Raw genomic sequence first — 12674 nt, 5'->3', positions numbered from 1 at the left:
AAAAATCATGTCTATTAATCTTATAAAGATTATGCTGTCATGAACGTTTATCCTGCAGACTCCTTCAGAAAAGTAAACAGTGGAACAAAACCAGGATGCACATCTGTATCTTCTGTGTGTTTTGGATCACTAAGGAGTACAAGAACTGTCATTTTAGTTGTACTGCCTTCCAGCTGGATAAGCTCCCTCATGCGTTCCTCAGAATTGCACACAGTGAAAGTGAAGGGCATGAAAATGTGACTTTGACAGTGATACAATAAAGGTGGTATAAGTAAATCAAGTATAATATTGAAGTCGCTTTTTGTTTCTATAGAGTAAATTTAGCATAATTTTATACTGGACTTCTATGTTTTTTAAGGAAAAATGGCATTTAATATTGATACAGCATTATTATTTGTAACATAGTTACACCCAAAGACCCCATTCAGGACTCAGTTGTGTTAGAGTGTAGACATATCCTTAAGACGTGTTCCCTGCCCTGCAGATATTCTGTTGTTTCCCCACAAATTAATTAAATGTGTTAATTTAAAGGAATTAATCTAGTGCAGTTGTTTTTACCAGTGCCTGACTTTTTATGTTGTGTGTTTACAATGGTCAAACTTACCTTTAGTTTGGAGATCTGAGTTCTAGATGTATATAGTCTTCAAAAATGTGGAGTTAGAAGTGATGATAATGTATAACACTTTTCTAGAAGAACAATGCCAGTTGGACATGAGCTAGTAACTGGCTGTTGTAATCTTATTTCTACAGTCTGATTTAAGATTTGTCTCTAGAAGGGGTTTGCTGGTAAGCTATACTAGCAAATCTTTCTAGTGAAGACACAGCTTATGCCAGTGAGTTCTTTTGCCATTGTCCTGGACATTCAGGAAAAAGACAAGATGCAAGGGATGTGGTTTAATTACACTGCAGCTTTATTAATTTAACTCATCTGGCAGCTACTGACAATAACTCATACAGTGCTTTTCCATGATTGTTTGTTTAATCATTTCCTGCTATCATCCCCCCACCCCTGGCCTCCACAGCTGGTTCCCAGCCCATTGGTGGGACATCACCACACTCCCCTCATATGAAGGTAAACTGGTGTCTCTCCTCACTCTACCAGACATTAGAAGTCTTAACCCTGTTCACTTCTTTGAGGGATTTCTTCTCCATAGTCCACTTCCCTATCCAGTTTATCAGGGAACCAGAAACCCTATAGAATAAATATCTAGTCAGTATAGGTGTTAGAGGGGCTCAGGCTGAGGGATAAGGTTTATATAACCTCCCCCAGCTGTGCAAAGGCCAATGGCTTGCTGTCCCCCTGCCCCCAAGTGATGCTTTCCACCCATTTCCCAGCCATCACCTCGTAGTCCATAAGGAGGGGGAGTTCTTAAAGGAGCCCACTACCCTGTCTCCTATCCAGGCAAAGCCCCTGCCTTGAGGATAAGAGAGTTGCAGTATAACTTATTCTATTTCCCCAAATGAAATAAGCTATACTGGCAAAATAACTTTTTTTTCCTGGTGTAGATGTGTCTACATTAGGGCTTGTGCTGGTTAAGCAGTGTCTACAAATCCACGGATATCCACTTTATAGCAGTAGATATCCACGGACCATTTTTGCAGATCAGATGCATATACAAATTTTGTATCTAGAGCCCCACAAATCTGTGGCTATCCACTTTTTATATCCATGGATATCTGCATCCATGGATCATTCTTGTGGCTAGGATGCGGATACAAATTTTGTATCCATGCAGGGCTCTAGAGGTGTCATTTTTCCCTGCCCCATTTCTAGCTGACATAGCTATATTGGCAAAACTTTTAAGTGCAGACCAGACCTTGGTCTGACCTTAATATTATTTGTTTAATATTTTGCCTTTTAGTTACCAGTATGCAGTCACCTTCTAGTAAGGGAGTGACATTGCCAAAGAGAAAAAGAATAGGAAGTTCAAATATAAAGGGGTTCCTCTTTGTCTGATTCAAGATCTTGTTTTAAACATAAGAGTATAAACAAAAGCTAAGTAGATCTTTTTAGAGGAGTTTGTCTTGCCACACTACTTCAGTCATGCAGGATTCCAATTCTTTGAGTATAAGGTGGGCCATAAAGCAAATATCTGTTAAAGAAATATGGATATTAAAAGAATACATTCTCCATGTGTTAAATAAAAACATAGTGTAAGCAAAAGTAATAGAGGACTGTTAGCAAATTTGCCTGTATGCTCATTCTTTGCCAGGGGAAGTTGTGAAGGCCAAAACTATGACAGGGTTCAAAAAAGAACTAGATACGTTCCTGGAAGAGTGTCCGTAGCCTCAGTTTGCCAGAAGCTGGGAATGGATGACAGGGGATGGATGACTTGATATTGCCTGTTCTGTTCATTCCCTCTGAAGCACCTGGCACTGGCCACTGTCAGAAAACAGGATACTGGGCTAGATGAACCATTGCTGTGACCCAGTATGACCATTCTTATGTTCCAGTGCCAGTCTTCAGACCTATTTTTTTTTCCAGTTAAGTGTAAAATTCTTAATAGCAAAATTTATAAAGAAAATTCTGACCCTTTCATAATAATTCTGTTAAGTGCTGTTATAAAAAGCTGGATGTGTAGACTGAGCCTAAATTAATTAATTGATTAATATGGGTTTCCACAATATTCAACTTTAGAAAATTATGCAAGGTCCTGAGGCCATGATGTCTTTTAGAACTCAGTAGTGTAAAATAAAAGGTAATTATGCAGCCCCATTTATACTCTTCAGTCACTGTGGCCATAATTTGGATGACTGCCAACATGATCTCAAATTGAATTAAATCACTTTCTCTTTGATATAAAGTCCAGATGTTAAATAGCTGTGAGCTGTGTATTTCACAATGCAAATCTAATTTGTCTAGGTATGGAACATATTTTCATAATTAGCAATTGTACAACACTTTTTATCCTTCTCAAATTATTTTACAAACATTTATACTGAAGCTACACATCTTAAATAATGCATCCATTACCCTCCCACACGGTTAATGAAAAAGCCAGGAATAAAACACAGAGCACATTCACTATCCTTGGCAATGACTTTTCTAATGTTTTGTTTCTTTTTCCTTTTTGGTTTCAAATTTCATTGACAGGGAGCCTTTCTCTTCAACTATGAGGGGAGGAAAAAGTTAAAACTGAGTCATGTCTCAGCTTTTCATCTGTTAAACTAATAAATATGGCAGCTTGACACAGCGTTAAAGGTAAGTCTTGTAAGGCTAGTAGCATAGAATAATTAGGTAACTTCTCTAAGCAGTAATGATATTTTGTCAAGATCAAATTTGAAAATTTATGAATTATCAAGTGTCACATGCTTTACAGTATGAAAGAAAACAGACTGGGAAAAATCTCCAAATATTGGAAGAAGATCCCAAGTTATTGTTTCTGGCCTCTAAATAAGGGTATATCTACACTGCAGTTAAACACCCATGGGTGGATCATATCAGCTGATTTAGGCTGTGGTGCTGTAAAATTGCAGTGGTGACATTTGGGCTCCAGCTGGAGCCTGGACTCTAGGCCTGAATGCCTACACTGCAGTTTTACATCCTTGCAGCCCAATGTCTGAGTCAGCTGACATGGCCCAGCTGTGGATATTTAATTGTAGTGTAGACATACTCCAAAACCAAATTGGGAGGGGATGAGTTGAGGTCAGTCACTCCATGAAATTTCACCCAGAACCTACTGAGACTACCTGTGGCTCCAGGAGCAATTTGATAAGTTAGCTGTGAGTTTAGGTCTACATATCTTCTTATTGGCTTCAGTGGGAACAAAAGTGGGCCTCTTAATTTGTTCATTTCCTAGTGTAAACCTCTGTGGGGCTCTCACAAGGAAAAAGAGAAGGACCGTGGTAAGGGATGATTAAAAACACACAGTCTTTGCTTGTGGGCTAGTGTTTGCATAAGGCAATAGAAGTTTAATGTGTTTTCACTAATTTACTGTAGCTAACTTGGTTGATATGTATGAAGAAGCTCAGCGAAGCTGGTGCTAAGTAAATAGAGAGGAACTCTTCTGAAATAGACTCATACTCATAGACTCTAGGACTGGAAGGGACCTCGAGAGGTCATCGAGTCCAGTCCCCTGCCCTCATGGCAGGACCAAATACTGTCTAGATCATCCCTAATAGACATTTATCTAACCTACTCTTAAATATCTCCAGGGATGGGGATTCCACAACTTCCCTAGGCAATCTATTCCAGTGTTTAACTACCCTGACAGTTAGGAACTTTTTCCTAATGTCCAACCTAAATCTCCCTTGCTGCAGTTTAAGCCCATTGCTTCTTGTTCTATCATTGGAGGCTAAGGTGAACAAGTTTTCTCCCTCCTCCTGATGACACCCCTTTAGATACCTGAAAACTGCTATCATGTCCCCTCTCAGTCTTCTCTTTTCCAAACTAAACAAACCCAATTCCTTCAGCCTTCCTTCATAGGTCATGTTCTCAAGACCTTTAATCATTCTTGTTGCTCTTCTCTGGACCCTCTCCAATTTCTCCACATCCTTCTTGAAATGCGGTGCCCAGAACTGGACACAATACTCCAGTTGAGGCCTAACCAGCGCAGAGTAAAGCGGAAGAATGACTTCTCGTGTCTTGTTTACAACACACCTGTTAATGCATCCGAGAATCATGTTTGCTTTTTTTGCAACAGTATCACACTGTTGACTCATATTAAGCTTGTGGTCTACTATGACCCCTAGATCTCTTTCTGCCATACTCCTTCCTAGACAGTCTCTTCCATTCTGTATGTGTGAAACTGATTGTTCCTTCCTAGGTGGAGCACTTTGCATTTATCTTTATTGAACTTCATCCTGTTTACCTCAGACCATTTCTCCAATTTGTCCAGATCATTTTGAATTTTGACCCTGTCCTCCAAAGCAGTTGCAATCCCTCCCAGTTTGGTACCATCCGCAAACTTAATAAGCCTACTTTCTATGCCAACATCTAAATCGTTGATGAAGATATTGAACAGAACCGGTCCCAAAACAGACCCCTGCGGAACCCCACTTGTTATACCTTTCCAGCAGGATTGGGAGCCATTAACTACTACTCTCTGAGTACGGTTATCCAGCCAGTTATGCACCCACCTTATAGTAGCCCCATCTAAATTGTACTTTCCTAGTTTATCTATAAGAATATCATGCGAGACCGTATCAAATGCCTTACTAAAGTCTAGGTATATCACATCCACCACTTCTCCCTTATCCACAAGGCTCGTTATCCTATCAAAGAACGCTATCAGATTAGTTTGACACGATTTGTTCTTTACAAATCCATGCTGGCTATTCCCTATCACCTTACCACCTTCCAAGTGTTTGCAGATGATTTCTTTAATTACCTGCTCCATTATCTTCCCTGGCACAGAAGTTAAACTAACTGGTCTGTAGTTTCCTGGGTTGTTTTTATTTCCCTTTTTATAGATGGGCACTATAACTGCCCCCTTCCAGTCTTCTGGAATCTCCCCCGTCTCCCATGATTTCCCAAAGATAATAGCTAGAGGCTCAGATACCTTTTCTATTAACTCCTTGAGTATTCTAGGATGCATTTCATCAGGCCCTGGTGACTTGCAGGCATCTAACTTTTCTAAGTGATTTTTTACTTGCTCTTTTCTTATTTTCTCTTCTAAACCTACCCTCTTCCCGTAAGCATTCACTATACTAGACATTCCTTCAGACTTCTCAGTGAAGACCGAAACAAAGAAGTCATTAAGCATCTCTGCCATTTCCAAGTCTCCCGTTACTGTTTCCCCCTCCTCATTGAGCAGTGGGCCTACCTTGTCCTTAGTCTTCCTCTTGCTTCTAATGTATTGATAAAAAGTCGTCTTGTTTCCCTTTATTCCCATAGCTAGTTTGAGCTCATTTTGTGCCTTTGCTTTTCTAATCTTGCCTCTGCATTCCTGTGTTATTTGCCTATATTCATCCTTCGTGATCTGACCTAGTTTCCATTTTTTATGACGCCTTTTTATTTTGTAGGTCACGCAAGATCTCAAGGGTAAGCCAAGGTGGTCTTTTGCCACATTTTCTATCTTTCCTAACCATCGGAATAACTTGCTTTTGGGCCCTTAATAGTGTCCCTTTGAAAAACTGCCAACTGTCTTCAGTTGTTTTTCCCCTCAGTCTTAATTCCCATGGGACCTTACCTATCAGCTCTCTGAGCTTACCAAAATCCGCCTTCCTGAAATCCATTGTCTCTATTCTGCTGTACTCCCTTCTACCCTTCCTTAGAATTGCAAATTCTATGATTTCATGATCGCTTTCACCCAAGCTTCCTTCTACTTTCAAATTCTCAACAAGTTCCTCCCTATTTGTTAAAATCAAGTCTAGAACAGCTTTCCCCCCTAGTAGCTTTTTCAACTTTCTGAAATAAAAAGTTGTCTGCAATGCAGTCCAGGAACTTATTGGATAGTCTGTGCCCCACGGTGTTATTTTCCCAACATATATCTGGATAGTTGAAGTCCCCCATCACCACCAAATCTTGGGCTTTGGATGATTTTGTTAGTTGTTTGAAAAAAGCCTCATCCACCTCTTCCACCTGATTAGGTGGCCTGTAGTAGACTCCCAGCATGACATCACCTGTGTTTTTTACCCCTTTTAGCCTAACCCAGAGACTCTCCACACTTCCGTCTTCTATGTCCATCTCCACCTCAGTCCAAGTGTGTACATTTGTAATATATAAGGCAACACCTCCTTCCTTTTTCCCCTGTCTATCCTTCCTGAGCAAACTATACCCATCCACACCAACATTCCAGTCGTGTGTCTTATCCCACCAAGTTTCAGTAATGCCAATAATGTCATAGTTGTATTTATTTATTAGCACTTCCAATTCTTCCTGCTTATTACCCATACTTCTTGCATTTGTATATAGGCATCTAAGATACTGGTTTGATCTTGCCTCCCAGCTTTGCCCTGACCCTCCTTCCTCTCTGCCATTATAGCCCGTGCTCCCTCCTGTTTCCAACCCATCTCCCAGGTCTTGTTCCCCACTTACCTGTGGGCTTTGCTCACCTGTCCCCGTCGAACCTAGTTTTAAAGCCCTCCTTACTAGGTTAGCGAGTCTGTGCGCAAATAAGGCCTTTCCCCTCTTCGAAAGGTGAACGCCATCTGTTCCTAGCAGTCCTTCCTCGAATAGCATCCCATGGTCGAGGAAGCCAAAGCCCTCCTGGTGACACCATCTTCGCAGCCAGGCATTCACCTCCACGATGCATCTGTCTCTGCCTTCAACAGGAAGAATCGAAGAGAATACCACCTGCGCTCCAAACTCCTTAACCCGTACTCCCAGAGCCCTGTAGTCACTCTTGAGCTGCTCAGTGTCACACCTCGCAGTATCATTTGTGCCCACATGGATGAGTAGCATGGGGTAGTAGTCAGAAGGCCAGATAATCCTCGACAATGCCTCTGTAACATCTCGGATACGGACCCCTGGCAGGCAGCATACCTCCTGGGATGAACGGTCAGGGTGACAGATGCGTGTCTCCGTCCCCCTCAGCAGAGAGTCTCCAACCACCACTACCCTACGTTTCTTATCAGTGATGGCAGCAGACCTCCCAGCCTTAGGGGTACGAGGCTTCACCTCCTTAACTGTTGGGGGTGATTCCTTCTCTCCTGTATCAAGAAGAGCATAACCATTATCCTTTACCAGAGCAGGAGGGTTCGCAGCAGCCATGGAGAACTGCCTGCTGCAAGAAGTAACCAGCTGGCTGTGTCCACCCTGAGGCACCTCTTCCTCCACTGGTGTGTCAGTAGTCCTGTCAACTGGGACAGCACCGTCAGCTGTCTCCACATGGATACTGTCCAGGAATTGCTCATGGATATGGATGTTCCTCGGCCTAGCCACCTCCTCCTGTAGCTCTCCCACCTGCTGCCTGAGAGATTCCACCAGTAGGCACCTTTCACATTGGATGCCACCCCCAGCCGGGATATCAGTAAGTGGAAATTGCAAATTACAGTCTTTGCAAGCCCACACCAGAACCTGGGTAAAAGCATCCATGCATTGGTGCTCTGTCTGGCTACAGGCGCAGGTGGAGGAGACAGAAGCAGTGCTGGCACAGTTGTTGCGGGTCCTCCTCACCATTGTAAGCCTCCCTCTGTCAACTCTCTCAAATTCCCGTCTACAGCTCCCTGTGCGCTCTGCTCTGCTGTAAACTGAAAGGTTTTGGATGTGGCTCGGTTTATAGGTTCAGGGGACCAATGGGTCACAGATGAGACCGACAAGGGACCCCCCCTCCCTTCCTACTCCCCTTCCAACCTCCCTTGCAAAACTCCCTGTTAGCAGCTCCTGTTCACTAAGCTCCCTGGTCGCTTGTGCGCAGCTTTATAAAGCCCTGGCCTGAGTGAATGCCCCGCCCACTGGTTAAGGCTCAGCCAATTACCAGAGGCTTCTAGCTTTCAAACCTTCCTAGTAGCTCCACCTCCAACTCCAGCTACAGCACACAGTCCTTCAAACAAACAAACCAAACAGACTGAAGCTACTTAGCATTATTGTTTCCTTTCTTTTTTTATTTGCTATATTAATACCATCTAATAGAAGTGTATGCAAAAGATACGTTCTAAGTTAATTGCATTTAAAGTAGAATGGCAAACAGAGAGAGCTGTATAAATTGACAGCTGTGATATGGTAAAATTATATGAAGGAATATTCAAATACATTTTAAAGCTTCAGTGCTGAATTTTGTTTTGGTTACAAAATATTAGGAGTGAAGCTCTGAGTCCTTGATATAAGTTGGCTCTAATGAGCAGACTAGCCATCTCCATTTCAGTTTTGATCTGCATTTTACAAGCTTCTCTACAATAAATTTATGAGGTAAAAAAATGTGCTTAGCAATGTTGTCTTGGAAACTGAGAGCAAATGTTCAGCAGTTTAGCCAGCCAATCCTCAACCAAGAGTAGTGTTCTTTCGTTGTACTGATCTTTCGGTAACCAGGGCTACTGCGCTGCTATGGTGATTTATTATTGTCTAAACAGAAAATGGTGCTGCAGTGTATCAAAATAGGCAGTATATATGTTAATTTTACTGTGACTCAAACATGGAAAAGGTACCCCTTCAACACCTAGTGCTACTAATTTAGCAGCTTTTTTATTATCTGAAATTGTGTTTAAAAGGACACTGGTATTTAGGCTGCAAATTTGACCTATATTCATTTGGCAGTGGTCCCATCTGTAAGCTCCCCATATGGATTTGCAAGTTTAAGTTTCCCTTATAGGGTCCTCTCACTGAATGTCATCTTTTTCCTCAGCCTTTGAAACATACCACTTACTATCCTTCTAGTCAAGGAGAAATAGACCCCTCCCTAACTCATTCCTGCTGCTCTTTAATTTGCAAATGGGACTGTTACCCAGTAATGCAACCTCTTCTTCCAGAACTAAATATACACAAGTGAGGAATAAGAATTTGAGACAGGAATTAGGTGGAAGTGTGGTGTCTGGAGGTGGGGGCGGTAGGGAGAGGGAAAAGATCTGCAACTGGTCCTTGCTTGAAAACTTTTTTTTAAAAGATGGCTTTTATTGTCGCTCACTATAAACAAATAGGTGTCTGTATAGTAAGCCACGGTATCTTCATAGTGCATGCACTACTTTGTTTATAGTGATTCCAAAGAAAATCATTCATGTCCCTTCTGTTTAGTAAATGGTTGTATTTAGCAAGGATTAGTTCCAAAACCAGTGAAGCAAGTTTTGGAAATAAGAAGGTACAATCTTTTTAGATGAGATCTTTACATGAAATCAAATTTTACACCTCTGTCTTTAAGGTAAGATTTTCAAAAGCACTTGATGGGAGCAGAGTTTAGGCCAGCACTGTGAGAGATTTTAAAAATCCTACTGTAACAGCAAAAGCATCTCACCTAAATGTTCTGTAAAACAAGTTTTTAAAAAGTACATTTCTTCAATGTCTAAAATTTTCCATCAATAACTGTATTTTAATCACTTTGCTGCTTCCATAAACCCCAATTCAGCAAAGCACGTATTTCAGTCCTGTAGGACTTGACTAGGAAGGATAAAAAGTTAATTTCATTTTGTGTCTTTAATTGTATAATTCTGATTCATGCTTTCTTAGTGACATACTGATGCATCTTCCTATCAAGGAGCAGAAATCATATCATGTGTCTTTTGTAACACACATGGATTCAAATGTCAAATGCATGCCACAATCTGTGCTGAATTATTTGCATACTGAAGAAATAGGCAAACGATGACTAAATTTGAAAATACTATAACATTTGTGCAGGCACTTTTGTGCATCATCTTTTGGCTCCAAAAAGCAAAACATTTTAAATAAATTATTCTAATTTGTTTGTTCAGCTCTACTTTTCCCATTCAGTCCTTTTGCTTCTTCCTCGGGGACATGTATGTTCTGTCAGCTGTTTTTTCTACAGAATGTCCACTTAGATTAATGGAATGTTACAAAGATCTATAGTAACATGATGCAACAGCTGCACTGGCGGCCTGCTGTGTGTCACACCCTGGAACATCTTTTAGCACTGAATTGTCATATTTTACAGTTTCTCTAATACTACTTATATCTGACCTCTGCTTATGTTCTTCCTCAACTTTGTTCATTTTTCTTACATTTTTACTTTTGTATGCCATAATCCCAATTTTTCTGTTCAGTCCTGACCCCAGCCCTGTTTCCTTGTCCCATTGTCTCCCCTTAGTAATGCTGCTTCTGCATTGCTGTAATCTCTGGAAAACTGTTTCACCATGTGCTGAAGGAGCGAAATATTTAAAGTGGAATGGCAGCCACTGAGCTCAGCTCTTAACTATAGAGGTTCCATCAGAAGGCCTTGAAAGGATCTTTTGTAAGGAATCATGGAGATGGTGTGCTGTCCCAGATTCTCTCTCTTCTATGTGCATGTTATTCCACTGTAAGCAATATGATAAATCCACACACAAAGCAGCCAATTAGCCATCATAGAACAGTGTTTAGAAATTCAGCTGTCAAACTGGCTGATCTTGCAAAGTGCAAACTGCTTCCTACAAAGCACTCACAGATGAGGTACAGCTCCTCACAGGATTAGCCTCAATAGAGCTGTCTCCAGTATTTCACATCTTGAGGCATAGATCAAAAACATATTATGCTTCATTTTCACTTAGTTCATAGTCCTGAGACTAATCACAATGGGAAAATTGACATAGAGAGAACACAGAACAGCAGGTTGGCAGTTCTTGCAAGCTGTACTTCTGATTTTTTTTTTTTTTCATTTTGAAAATAGTGTGAAACCAGACTGACCTTAGATATAACGGAATTACAATCAACTGTATTAAAATATTCAGACCTCTAGAAATAATCAAACCTCCAAAGCATTCTTCTATGTATAACAAAGTTCTGGGGATCTATTTCACATGTAATGCACTGGAGCAATATGATAGCATAAAACCAGTTTTCAAAGTCAGCAGTAAGAATTATTCCTTATAAATTTATATTAAAAATTATTTCAGCACACTGACTAGGCTGGTATGTAGTGGTACATCATACTAGCATTACTTTAGTTATACTGCCACCTTGTTCTCCAAAATCTGTTTGCTTTTTGTGTTTTAAATTAGTCTCTAGCTGTTTCTGTTGCTAAGATACACTTTGTTCATGTTTTTGGAGCGTAAATGATGCAGTGAGAGCGGCTTGCATTTGCAGAACTTGAAACAAAACCTATGAGAGGTCTGACTTACTCCATTCACTTATTGAAATTAGTACTAACTCAGATTCTTATATTTTAAGTGACAATATCATTAACTATTTCATTGCTCCTCAAAGCATGCAAGATAGAAGAGAGAGGATCATATTATGAACAATTTATTACATGATAGCTCATTTTGGCACAATGTATGAATAGGTTTGGGGAAGTGCCTGCAGAGGCCAGCAGGACCTCTGAGCCAATGGGGAACCCATACAGAAGACCAGGCCATATAGGGTTTTATATAACAAAATCAACAGCCTGAATTTTAGAATCAAACTGGAAATCATGTGTTATATGCCATGTGGCAAACACTTCTAAGTAAGCAAGTAGCCATGTTCTATACTAGTTGGAGTTTTCAAATAGTCTTCAAGTTTAGCTCCATGTAAAGCTGTGACCGGAGTCCCAGGGGAGCCAACTGAGGTCACTCAATTAGAGTGAACTGCAAAGAATGGGGCAGACAATCCCCAAAGCTGGTGGATTTTCCAATACTTAGATTTACCAAGCTAGCACCAAACAGCTTCTCTAGTACCTCACTGGTTACCCAGAAGCCAACAACACAGTTCCCTTAAAGTAACCCAGCCTTAGGCCTCCACCCAGACACCCAAGTCAAATATGACGAGGATTACCGAAAATCTTATTCATCATATTGTTGGGTCTAAACTTTTGGTGAACTTTGGAGCAAAAAAAACACCCAGACTGGCCGTCTCTGCATAATCCTTTCTGAACCTTTTTTTGAACAAAGCACTGACCTGCAAACTACTCATGACACCCCCTTCCTCAAGTAGCCATTAGCCTTTATCTCTATGCATTTACTTGTTAAACTTGCTTTTCCTGTAAAATCTTGATTGATTATGCATGACCATTATCTTTTATTAATCACTTTGTTTACTTCTGTGTATAAATATTGATGCTCACCCCTAATAAAGGGGCCACACTTATTCTAAAGCTTTTGGGGTAGTGTGAGCCCGTTGATCAACGCATTGGTGTCTGGTCTCTGACAGAATTGTGTGCCCAAATTCC

Source organism: Gopherus evgoodei, chromosome 10, assembly GCF_007399415.2.
Source record: "Gopherus evgoodei ecotype Sinaloan lineage chromosome 10, rGopEvg1_v1.p, whole genome shotgun sequence".
Taxonomy (NCBI): Eukaryota; Metazoa; Chordata; order Testudines; family Testudinidae; genus Gopherus; species Gopherus evgoodei.
Note: the sequence above shows the minus strand (reverse complement) of the source record.